Raw genomic sequence first — 13,192 nt, 5'->3', positions numbered from 1 at the left:
GGTTACCGATGAAAAATAACATGATAGACAGATTACAAAGTCAACTTTTGGAGGGCAAAAATTTCACCAAAAAAATCTGAGATAAACAATGTACTGAACACAGTAGTCAACATGTCCAAACTTTGATTAGCAAGCACCCTTGGTCTGGCTTTCTCTGAACCTGCCCTTCCTAACAAATTATTACCACATACTCCTCTAATCATCACATCAATATTTGGTGTAATGGTGAAAGTGATAACATGTAAAGATATACTTACACTCATGAGAAGAAGATGTCAATGACATCTTGACGTAAGTCAACTCCTTCCTCTTCACCACTATCATCTTCCTTTGGCATTTCAAGATCCTCACCCAGTGGTTTTTCATGGTCTCCTTCCTCTGCGATGTAAGGGGTGTTTCATTACAGGGTGATGTTTTTGAGCCTGTAGCAGGCCACAGTAATTGTGCAAACCGTATTGGCTCAGTAGAGGTGAGCTCCGCCATTTTTGTCCAGATAACAAAATCTTGCCTTAAGGAGCCCAAAAGCCCACTACACGGGAATGCATTGTCCTTCCATGGGCCTTATTGAAGCAGATGTCCCCTGGCATCATTGGATTCCTCAGCTGTGCCAACAATCATGGCCAATTGGGATAGGCTAAATCTCCTAGATGGAAGACAAAATAAGTGTCCAAAAATTTATAGAATGACAGATTTTTCAAATAGACATTTCTCAAACAATAGTATGAAAGATTGTCCTGACCAACAAGCCAGGCCCTCTCAGGTCCAAGTTGTGACATTTGCAGGGGTATGGAGCTGTTATGTAGTACAAAGGAATCATGGGCAGAGCCAGTGAAACATGCACAGATGCATGTGATACACAAATCCCGTAAGCAGACAACTTGCTTATTGATTGAATGGATGTGTTTCCAATTCCAGTTTACCTGTTCTCTGGCATGTGCTGGCAATAAGGCAACATGTGTGCCAGATATTGCTCCAACCACATGTGGTAGGCGACTCAAAACATTAAAGTCCCCATTCACATTGGCTAAATCCTTCTGCCGTGGAAATTGGATGAAGCTGTTGATGTTCGAAATCATTGAAGATATAATTTCTTGTAGAACACCACTGAAAGTTGGTTGTGGCATTCCACTAGATACTGCCACAGTGTATTGGAAGGATACTGTGGCCACAAAATGAAGTACTGCAATGAGTTTGACAATTGGTGTTATAGATGTGAAATGTCTGTTGTTAGGCTGCAGATCTGGCTCAACTGATGGCATAAATTCAGTCTAGTTTGCCTATTCAACCTGAACTTCTTTATTATATACCTTTTTTTTCCATGGTATTGAGGTCTGAAAAAGAACTGCAAACCAGAGACTGTCGTCTCCTCACTCTCCCAGTGTTCATATGTCTGCATTTGAAAATACATTTGAACCTTTGGCACATTTTCCATTGCAAAATATTTGGTAATTATCACCTAAATCATGTGGTTCTTCAAAATATATATAGTTTAACTACATATTTTAATCCAACTTTTGCTTTTTGTCCTTTATTCTTCGTAAATTATATTTATAGCCTAGTATAAAATTAAACATTTTTAAAGTTGTAACTAATACATTTGAAATCTATTATTTTCAAATTAATTAAAAAAAAATCCTCCCAAAATACCATCAATGGAGGTGTAGACAACACTGTGTTAATATTGCTTTCCAGCATAGTAACACACTACATATAAATGTTTTTTTTTAAAGAATGAGTGTCCATCAAAGTTTGAATATCTAAACAAAATAGCCCCTATTTTGAGTGGTGGTGACGTACTTAACAGTCACAAACACACTATTTTGAACTTCTAAAATGATGAGTGCCTGACTTTGCCGATGGGACATTTGGAATCAGAGGGGCGTGGCGGAAGTTAAAAGTGTAATAGGCAGTAAAATCCACGACGGACATAGCCATAGGCAAATATTGGTGAAAGTAACATATGAAGGCCAATGGCTGTGTCCTTCTACACTGACAAGCATGTACGTCACATACATATACACAGTGCTGGGAAAAAAGCTCACTTGCCTCCTAACACTGTTGCCCTCAAGACCACCTCCAGTTTTTCTGCTGTTTTTGACTCTGGGAGCAATGATGCCAGGTCGAGCAGGTGAGAGAGCCACTGCCTTCTTGCCAGAGAAGATGGATTTTCTGGCCCTGGAGGTCCTCTCCCTGTATGGCCGGCTTTATGGCTCACCAGGGGAACAGGTACATGTCTGAAATGTATAAGGGAATATGTCTAACAGTTTTTTCAATTAACACAGGGTACAATGTCCCTTTGAGTTAGTTCATGAGTGAAGTGTGGTTAGTGATGTTAACTGTCATATATGTTGTTCCTTACAGAAGACAATGATGTTGGGGATTTCAAAGCACCTTATAATGTTAAAAACAACAACATTAGTAGGTATTGTGTGTTTAAAGCCCTAGGTTCCAATTGATGTGTATACAGAGATGTATCTATGTATATGTTTGAATAACATGTGCTAAGTTAAAAAGTCACATCATGGAAATTTGGAAACACATTATATACTCTTTACAACTGTACATAAGATTGTGTTCTGTATAAAAAAAATGAAAATGATGTTAGCTATCGGTATGGTCCCTCAAATCACTCAAGGGTACAAGGTAATTTTTGCATGCAAAAGTTAAGGAAAGGCTGTGTTCATCTGACTTCATGATCACCAGTCTGCAGATAACAAGGCCTGACAAAGAGCAGTGCTCAGTCAGGATAATGGCTCAGGCTGAGACTGAATCACAAGGTCAAACACCTGAAGCACTGAGGTACATCTTTCACAAACATATATTCTTGCCAAGTGAAATTTTGAGGTGTGCTTAAAAATATTCCACCGAATGTTTTTAAATGGAAATAGTCAAAAGGGAGAGCTACCTAATTTCTTGAGTCAATACTTAATTTTATTTTATGCCCATTTAAAAGTGTATCACGTCTAAACTGCAGGCCCCTTACTCACAGTGTCCACTATTTACTGTGCCATAAGTATATATGTTTAGCTTTCAGTAGCTCACAATCTTTAGCACTGATCAAAATTAGGCCACATTACAGAATATGTAGGAGCCCTCTGGACTAGATGATGTTACAGGCCTGGATTGGTGAGTTTAGACCATGACATGGGATAAGGATAGACGACAAGTCACTACAAAAGTGTGTATTAAGATATAGCTTTGGTCAGCATGTGACAATACACATGCTGCATGCCAATGTATGAGTTATGCTAGTAATAGATGTAGAATAGATTTTGTTACATCAATACAAACAAACAAAAAGTCACAAAACCATGTTTTTCTGATATTACTCGTATCCATACAGGTGAACGCCCATAAAAAGTGGGACATATGGAAAGCCATCACCAGGAAGGGGCGGACCTGTGGGTCTACAAGTGGTACAACGTCCATTGCCGCAATAGGTGAGAAGACCTATCATGTTGGAACAAAACATCAGTGGAAGTCCAGCAATCCTCCCTATGTGGGAGGTGCGTGTGCTGCACCCTGACCCCACTTATGGCCCACAATCTTGTGGTGGCCTATCGGGAGTTCGATCGACAGTTGAGGGCCCAACAGCAACAACAAGGGTGTACCGTTTTATCAGAGTTTCACGTGTTACATGACAAATGTTTTGTTACATGCAGGATTTTTGACATCAACATTAAGGTTGACCCACGTCCAATGCACAAGAAGAGTTCTTAAAGGTGTAGGTTTGGTACAGTGTGTATGATGATGTGCTTTGTCTATTAGTTTGTCGGTAACCATCCCACCTGATTCCTGTTCACAACCAATGGACTGTTCTGAGCAGGCACATGGCTGCCTTACCTCCTCATATACTTCATGCTGTTTGCTGTCCCGAGGGAGAATGGTAGCAAACAGTCCAATAGCGTTTATTGTGTCACTTCTGATGCTCCTTCACTATTGTGGACGATGTAATGGTAGCCCTATTACATGTGACCTAGCATACTAGACACTTAGGATACAGTGGATGCACCAAATGTCACATTGGCAAGTTGGGTTTCGACAGAAACAAGAGTAAGCATGTGATCCAAAATGACTAATGACATCAGTATTTATAGCTATATTTTGGGAATAAAACAATGTCCAAATTGTGTTTAGCACCAGGAATACTATTTTTATACATGTAAAAAGTGACAGTTTAGCATGAAGTCTTACTTCTTCACAAAGATGTGTGTGTAAGCCAGTCTGTTTTTTGGCAAATAATAGTGATAGGCATACCGTTTTGTTGAATCACAGACAGGAATGTGCACACATTGGTGACAGGGTGACACATTTTCTAAAGCATTTCTCAATGTCCTTTGTCATGTCCAGAAGATAAAGCTATGATGGAGATAAATGGAAAGCTTGAAAGGATTTTGCAAGATGGAATGTTCCATCACATTTATGTAGGAGTATACTATCAGGAAAGCTGAAAATCAGGCCTAACTCATGACTCATCATTCGTCTATGCAACCGCCAACATCTAAATAGGGCGGCCAGACCACCAAGCCAGCGGGCAGGAAGGGCACCAAAAAAGCCATGGAAGGACCCGATCTGCCAAGGGCTAATTCAGGCCCTAAATTTTCTTGGGAGATGGGAGAGGTAGGGAGAGGGTCTATTTTGAAGAAATTTATTTTATTGCCATTTTAACCACTTTTACATTCACAGGCTGGTCTTGTGCATTTATGCACATTGGGATGGTTATTTTTCTATCAACCTAGGTTTAAAAAAGTTGGAAAAGATTCATAGATACAACTTTTCAAACCTATTTCAATTAAGACCAGCACTTAAATTTTGTTATGCCCGGATTTTTTATCATTTTGTCATCAACATTATCAAAATAAGCTTTATTCGAGATCCCAAAGTGAGTCATAAAAGCTACAAAAATACATCACTACAATGGTTTAAGAATGACAAAAAAGCAAGTTAAAAACATTTATACAAAATTCATCTTTATTTAAAAATGAAAGCTTAAAATATTAAAAGATCTAACATGGTATCACAATGATATCATTACGATTTACAACTGTTTCCTACGACTTATGACAGTCAACAAAAAACGCGACATTACAAAGCACGTAAAAATGTCTGGTAACATTTGGAAGTATATGTGTTTACAAAAGAATACGGTGTGCATAGTATTCTGATGTGAATTATCGTCACACATACAGTTCCCCAGGTTGACCAATAATTAGCAATGGGAAAACTGATTAAATGATGAAAAATATCCAGCCAAAAACTTGTGAGCACAAACCGATGACGAGAATTATAAATGTTGATTATGTATGGTTGCATGTAAACACTAGTCAAAATCAGTTGGTTTCTCAACACTGTGGGTTTATATATTTCAGATGCTAGTCTAATTTCTTTTAAAAAAGAGAGGCATTTGAGCTTCAAGGTTTTCCTCTGAAGGGTCGCCAAACTATATAGTAAAATATTCGGAATGACCAAGGTTTACCAAAACATTCTGGACATACTTGAGCCATGGGATTTTAAAAACATATGGGGATTTTGGCAGTCGGCGATTATCGCTCGATTTAAAACAGTGTGTTCAGATGACCATATTTTGTGCCATAATAGCAGAGGTTGGATCCTAATTAAGTCTGCTAAGTGGGGGGCACCCAATTCAGAGTGGAATACAAACGTTGAGCTACTTTTCGGGAGTGCAAGGAGAGACCATACATGGCTGACGATCTGCACTTTGCATTATAAATAGTCATCATCTGCTTTGGGTGATTAAAGCCACACTGACTTGCGAAACTCGATTGGGCCGTTTTTGTTCTCATGGAATGTTGTCACCTTGATTCAATAGCTCCTTGCCAATGCCCTGATTGATCAAAAACAATGCCCAAATAAGAAAAAGACTCTGTAAACTGGATGGTCGAACCCTCAATAATAATGTCGCAACAACGGGTAGCCTTCTTCCCAATCTTCATAGCAAAGGTATTACTTATGTTAATTGTTAACCCCAAATTAGACATATACTGAGCAAATTCGTCCACCAGGCACTGCAGAGCAATGGGAGTGCGGGCCATTAGCACTGCATCGTCAGCATAAAATATTGATGGAATCGGCCTTCGTCCCACCTGAAGTAGGTCTACGCATTTACTTGCCAGTATGCCTCCTATGCTGTTTATATGGAGGTTAAATAGGAAGGGGCCATTACGCATCCCTGCTGCACCCCTCTTCCTATATTAAATGACTCGGTACAGGTGCCGTTAAGACCGTTCCGTACTCTGCCTCTACCTTGAGCATACAAGTCTCTTAGGAAGTTCTCAATTTTAACATCCACGCCCATATCGGTCATTATTGCCCACAACTTATCGTGAGCTACCAAATCAAAAGCTGAAGACAAATCAATAAAAACTAAAAAAAGATGTCCTCCTTTCATGTGTACATACTTGCCAATTAACAATTCTAGGTTAACAGTCTGCTGTACAGTACCCAGCCCTGCCCTGAACCCATACTGTAGGTCTGAGAGGATGTTATTGAATTCTGCCCACTCCTGTAAGCATCCCAAAAGCATGCGACCAGCAACCTTAACCAGGCAATCCAAAAGGGAAATTGGCCTGTATTGTGCTGGGTTGTTACGGTCGCCCTTCTTGAAAATAGGGACGATAAGTGACTCAGGCCAGGTGGGTAAAAAAAAAAACCTGACTTTGGCATGCTTTAAAGAGCAAAGTGAGGATAGGACCCCAGAGCTCGATGTTAGATTTAAAAAGGTCGATAGGGATCCCGTTGGGCCCTGGGGTCTCCCCCCCCCTTTCTTTCTTTCAGGGCCAATCTAACTTCGCCCAGGGTGAAGTCTGGATAGTTACACTCATTTAAAGGCCAATATTTTTGGAAGTGTTAGCAAAAGATAAAACTCCATTATATGACAAGGCACTAGCGATACGGGCAACCAGATCTTCCTTAGGGGAATATAATTGAGAAAAATGAGCTATCCAAACATCCTCAGAGATTGCAATCTCTGCGCGTGGAGAATCTACAGCGTAATGGGAATGTGAATTAATAACACCCCAAAAGGAGGTATTATCTTTAGATAGCCTGGCCTCCAGTAACTTGTTCCAGGTATCTTCTTTCAAAGCTCTTTTCCGTTGATTAATGGCCACTTTATAAGCCAATCTACAGTGCCGGACTTTCTCTACAGATCTAGGTTGTTCAGCTAAGGCCAATTTCAAGTTTTTGTGGGCTTTGGTACATGTTGAGTCAAACCACCCACACATTCCCCCCTTTTGTATTTTCTGTTTTGCTAAAAGGCCCTCACCAACTCCCTTTTTTATTTGGTTCAATGCCGGGATAAAGTTATGCGCCTCCAAAGTTTCATCTAGGCACACTTTAAGAGCCTCCCTCTCCTTTTATACCAATTTTTCAAGGAAGTTGGAAGGATCCACAAGGGACCACTTTAACGTGTACCCATTACGGCGGGAGATTACAGTTTCCTCTTGTACAAGGGCTTTAGATTTACCACATACTTGCTTAGTAAAAACAAGCTTCAACGTGACACTTTGTGGATAATGATCACTAAGTGCAATATCATGGATAATAAACTCCAGGACCAATGTTGAATGATGCTGGGAAAATAGTAAGAAATCTATCACACTATTGTCCCCCCTGCCGCTGTATGTACACCTCACTGTGGTTGGCAAAACAGCTAATTTGTTACAAAACCCTAAGTTGTATCTGAAAATTAACTCATTCTAAAAATCCCCATAATGTGAATGAATGAAATGGGTTGTGCCGCAAAAATCAGGGGATGTCATACCACATGCCTTATTTGTGGTCACATTACTTGTGCGTATAATAAAGTCACCGCCCCATAAAATAATGGTATCACGAGAATTACTGTCAAGAACCTTCTCTAAGTCTTGATCTAGGGACTGAAGGACTGTTGTGATTTCTGAAAAGCATGCATTATTATAGAAATTAACAATAATTAAAGTAATGTGGGCAGAAGTCTCCAAAGAGAATTTGATAAAAAGTTCCAGGAACAATCACTTCAGAGCTCAAGGGGGCAAGCATATTAGAGACAAAAAACACAACCCCCCTTAAGAGCACCCATGATTGGACTCTATAGCTGGGCTGTGGAAAGTTTTAAAACCATTTTTGTGAATGGGATTAACAGCCCAGGTCTCCTGAAGACAAAGGATATTAAATTTAGAAATGAATTCAACCCAATCGTTCATTGTGTGTTTGTGACGTAGACCGGCCGCATTCCATTAAAGAACTTTAAGGAATGTGGCGAAGGTACCAGGCCCAAATTCTGTTAACAACAGAGGCGGTGGATGTTCCACAGAGCCACCCTCCAAGTTGACAGAATGGACCAAATCCTCGTCTAGATCTACCAATAATCCCCTCTTATCCGAAGTAACGATCCCAGTGCTAGACTGATTCTTCCCCTTGGATTCTACAGGTGTCATTAGTCAATCCAAACCATTTAGAGTGGAGAGACAATCAAACCTGTTACGGGTTTCAACTGGATGTAAATTCTTTGGCCGGAACCCCTTATAAGATGGTTCAGCTGCATATGGCAGCCGTTCTACATGAGCCGGGGTTTGATAGAAAAAAACAACTGGCAAGACCAATGTCTGCTTCGGTGCAAGAGAGGGGAGACTAGCACTCTCAAAGATAAAACTCACCAAGTTGGGGGAAGTAAATGAAAGCACAACACAATCACCCTCTAATGTTTTACTACCTGTACCCACCCAACTTACTCTCCTAATCATTTTTAGATCGGCAAAAAGTGCCCCCCAAGCCCTACCCTTGCATTAAGCCAGTTTAGAGATTTATTTCTGAGGGATTCCCATGACTCATGTGCAGAGTTAGTGATTACTGGGACATTTGCAAGAATTACTACGTAAGGGGTGGCAGCAGGTGGAAGCTCTAAACAGTTTCATTTTGTTACCATATAATTGCACCTATCAGCCACAGTAATTAACTAAGTGCGAGTAAAAATATGTGGAGGAACAAATGAAGTAAGAGGACCGCTATTCAACCCAGGTTGAGAAGACAAGGGTTGAAGGGACGAAGGGGGACCACCCTGGGTCGCATTAGTACTTAGATCTGTCTTTGTCAGATCCCTCAAACCACCATCCACTGTGTGATATGGTTGAATAATAGGTTGAGTGTTAATACAGGCAAAAGTTTGCACACTGACACTATTACCATTTCTCTGTCGGGGTGCTGGTAATTAGCCGGCATATGCTGGTTAATTGGCGGCAAGTCTAATTTGGAGTGGATGTTCTTCTCTGTCCCCTTTAATTGCTCCGTGATTGAACTAAAAGCAGCCCTTACTGATTCTGTTAAAGAATGAATTGAGGCAACCAAAGCAGCATAATCTAAATTCTGCTGTGCTCCTCCGGTTTTCTTGTGCTTTTTTTCCAGGGTTGCTAGTGGGTATTCTTGGTGCGCTGACTACTTCCAGCATCTTTTCCCAGTCTTTTACTAGGTTGGGATAGAGGTGCTAATGGTGCAATTGACGGGATTTTGAACCGTTTGCTTGGGGGTTGGTTGTGGACTGAATATCTTGGGGAACAGTACTGGGCACATTTTCATGGTCCATCCTTGCTTCCTTCTGCCCAGTCGCTTCTAAACTATCAACACTATCGGCACTGGAGCTAATGGCCAGACGTTCACCAGTAACTGAGGCTGTACCAGAAGGGGTTGAACCTGAAACATTACTAGAACAGCAAGATAAGGAATCCTCCACGCTTAAAATTAGTTTTTTCAACACCCCCATAGCTCCTGTGATGTCATTCAGGATTTAAGAATGAGGATGTGCATTATTCTGGGATTTAGCAGCCCCACTAGGGTGTTTCCTTTTAATCATAATCAGGGTAAAAAACGACACTGATTTAGACTCTAAAGCAATATTTATTTGGCTACATAAAAATCTGTAGTAAAAATAAAAAATAAAAACACGCCCAGTAAGTCTTAAATAGTTCTGCTTGTGATGGAGCAGCCGAGTGACACTTACTTTAGTACCGAGTTCAACTGAATCACTTCCACTCCTCAATTCAAGTCACAAAGAAAAGGGACCAGGAAGGTTGGCCCTGCCCTGCCTCTTCCTGTCGCTGACGGGTGCAGGACAGGCCTGCCCTTGGCCCGGGCTTCACCCGGACGATCCCACGTGCGTCCCACGCTGCGGGAGCCCCAGTAATCCTTATAGTCCCGGTGGCAGCATTTTGTCATATCAGAAGACAAAGAGCATGGCTCTGATGGAAAACTCTATATCCATGGATTGATTGCTGCTGTATTTTTTTTTATGAGAAGTCGTTTTGGGACTTGAATGTTTTTTTAACAAATTTTTACCAACTGGATTGTTTTCAGGAATTTATTTATTTTTTCCTGTGGAATGTTAGAAAAATGGACGTAGGTGAGGGTTTTAAAACAACAAACAAAAATGCGTACAGACCGTTATGGAGATTTGGATTTTTCACCTCAGAATATTGGATTGCTCAGGCCTCTTGGTGACAAGTTTCTTAAAATACCACCAAGAGACGAAGAAAGGAGACAACTACTGCTGTAAACATTAACCCTTCTTTAATTTTGTAAAACTAAAAAATCAAAAGTGCCAATCTAGTTTGATAATGTTGTTAAAACAGGCAAGTAATTTTAGAGGGTATTAGTTAATATTAGTAGTGTGTGCCTCGATCCGACATTTCTGAAATGCAGGGCTGCATCATATTTACAACAGTATGGTGCAGCCCTGTAATTCCCCCTCCGCTGATGCTAAATTTAGCTGCCTAGCACCAACGCGGACACTCCTGCACCTTAGTGCAAGGGTGTCTGTGTTGCAGGGGAAGATTGTTTAAGTGCATGAAGGTGTCCCTTCCTGCACATAAAAAATCTTTCAATGGCATTTTGAAACTTCTGTGTGTGCTGCTAAATGCAGCACACATAGAACTTGCAAAACTTCAGTTTTTTGAATGATTATTTATGTGTAGGAAGGGAAACCTTCCTGCACATAAATAATTAATGGTGTTTTGCTGTTTCTATGTGTACTGCACAATGCAGCACACATGGAAACAGCAAAAACGAGGAGAAATTAAACATTTCTCCTCGTTGCGCCATGTGAAGACCAGTTTTTCCTTGGTCTTAATTTTGGCGCTGCCCCATATTTACACCACTCTTCTAAGTATGGGGCAGCATCACAATCAATGGGTGTTGTGGTGGAATGCCCACCACAACACCCATTGCCCTCCCTTTCACGCAACATATAGCATGTAAGGGTGCCTTATTTACAAGCAGCGTTAAGCCATGTTAAGTGGCTTAACTCTGCCTTGTAAATAAAGCGAAGGCCCTATCGCCACCACAGCGTCGTGAAAAGTGACGTTCTGGTGGTGATAGGGGTTTGTAAATATGCCCCCAAATGTCTTCAAAATAATTTAGGAGTCACGCCAATTTTTCTTCATTTTGAGTAAAGTATTCTCATTGTATAATTAATGTGTAGAAGTCATCCATTCCACACACTCAGGAGGTACAAAACACAAATCTGCTAGTTTTTTAAAATTTATATTGCAATTTACTATCTGACATGTAATCCTCAGCTGAGGATGCTTTTTGATTTTTTTGCCAATATGCCTGAGAAAAGTGGAAACAATCCTTGAATTTATGTTTCAGGGTATATTTTTATAATTTTACTAATCATTTGAAATTAAAAATCAATTATTATTTTCTTAGGACGTTTGTTCACTGTTTTGGATTTTAGTACTGATTAAAATGTAATGTAAGTTAAGGATTGCGTGTCAGGCAGTAAGCTGTATAGCAATGGAATGGTAGTGCTGGTAATGTTACCATGAATAGTGTAAATTTGGGTGAATGGATGGGAAGTTGACTTAAATGTTCCATCCATAATCTAAATGGCGGTATTTTCAAGGTTGTCTAAATTATGGACTGTATTGAAGATTAGTAATCTTTGAGAGGGTTCTCATTGCCATACAGTAGGAAAGGTTCATTAGTAAAATAAAACTGTGAGTTATGGGGAGATGTTAATTTCAGAGTATGATTGTGGTGTTATTCTGTAGGAATTTCTTACCTGCTTCTGTCGCTGTACCATTCCCCTCAAATTAAGTATTGTGGACATACTACTAGCATCATGCATGGAAATGTTTTTTGGCTGCCTCCCTCAAACCTCAGCCACAGGGTTCATTGGAGGTAGCAGCTAGTATTTGTATTTGTTGAATATTCTCCCTAACTTCAATCTCCATTGCAGAGGAAGAGTGGTTATGTGCTGTGGTCCTCTTCAAGGTGTCACCCAGAGAAACCACTTTGCCTATCCAGTGGGATGCAAAATCCTCAACACTCCTCCAATGACTCCCGGGCTCTGTTAATCTCTCCTTACAACAAATCTCGCTACCACACTTTAAGATTCTATTGCCAAATCTAGATTGGATGTAGCTCAATTGTCTAGAATTTTATGTGCTTCACAGATCTGCTGAAACAAAGAGGAAAAAAATGTCAGTGTAATGAAATAATGTTTGCATTTATTTTCGTCAGGGTAATTCTGCCTGCTATCAAAAACAATGTATGGTTCATTTATTAAGTCTGTTGAGGGAATTTATTTTAGTTATCGTGTGAGCAAAGCGTGAAAATTAAGTCTTTGTTAAGGTTGTGCTTTCGAAAAGAAATTTGTTAGAATTGGCAATATATATTAAAAAAAATATTTATTACCTGAAATTTTGTCTTTCGTTTCTGTGTGGTCCAAAACATTTTGAGTGGTTTTGCTTGAACTGGACAGATATTCGGATTGGTTGGCATTGTTGTTTGTTGGATATCTGTTGGAAAGTAGCTTTCACGTATTTCCTTTGCTTTTTTTAATTGCATGATTGTACTACTGATTTTCTTTCAACAAAGGCCGCTGTATTTGCTGTGTCTGTTTTTGGTTCACTTTAATTCTTTCTTTTTCAGAAGGTGTGTACTTTGTTTTATAAGTCCTAACGAAAAGAAAAAGAGTTCAGCGCTTGGTAGAACTAGAATAGTAATTTTGCACCCAAGCCACTGTCCAGCACCTTCCCTGCAGTAAGTGCTTGGCTGAGTTAGGATTGTAATTTTACCCACAGTCACTGTTCAGCACCTTCCCTGAGGTAAGTAGTTGTTGGAGTTAGAATAGTAATTTTGCACCCCATTCACTGTCCAGCACCTTCTTTGAGGTAAGTACTCAGCTGAGTTAGAA

This window comes from Lissotriton vulgaris, chromosome 12 (genome assembly GCF_964263255.1).
Source record: "Lissotriton vulgaris chromosome 12, aLisVul1.2, whole genome shotgun sequence".
NCBI classification, from domain to species: domain Eukaryota; kingdom Metazoa; phylum Chordata; class Amphibia; order Caudata; family Salamandridae; genus Lissotriton; species Lissotriton vulgaris.
The sequence above is the reverse complement of the archived record's forward strand: the minus strand, read 5'-3'. Positions refer to the sequence as shown.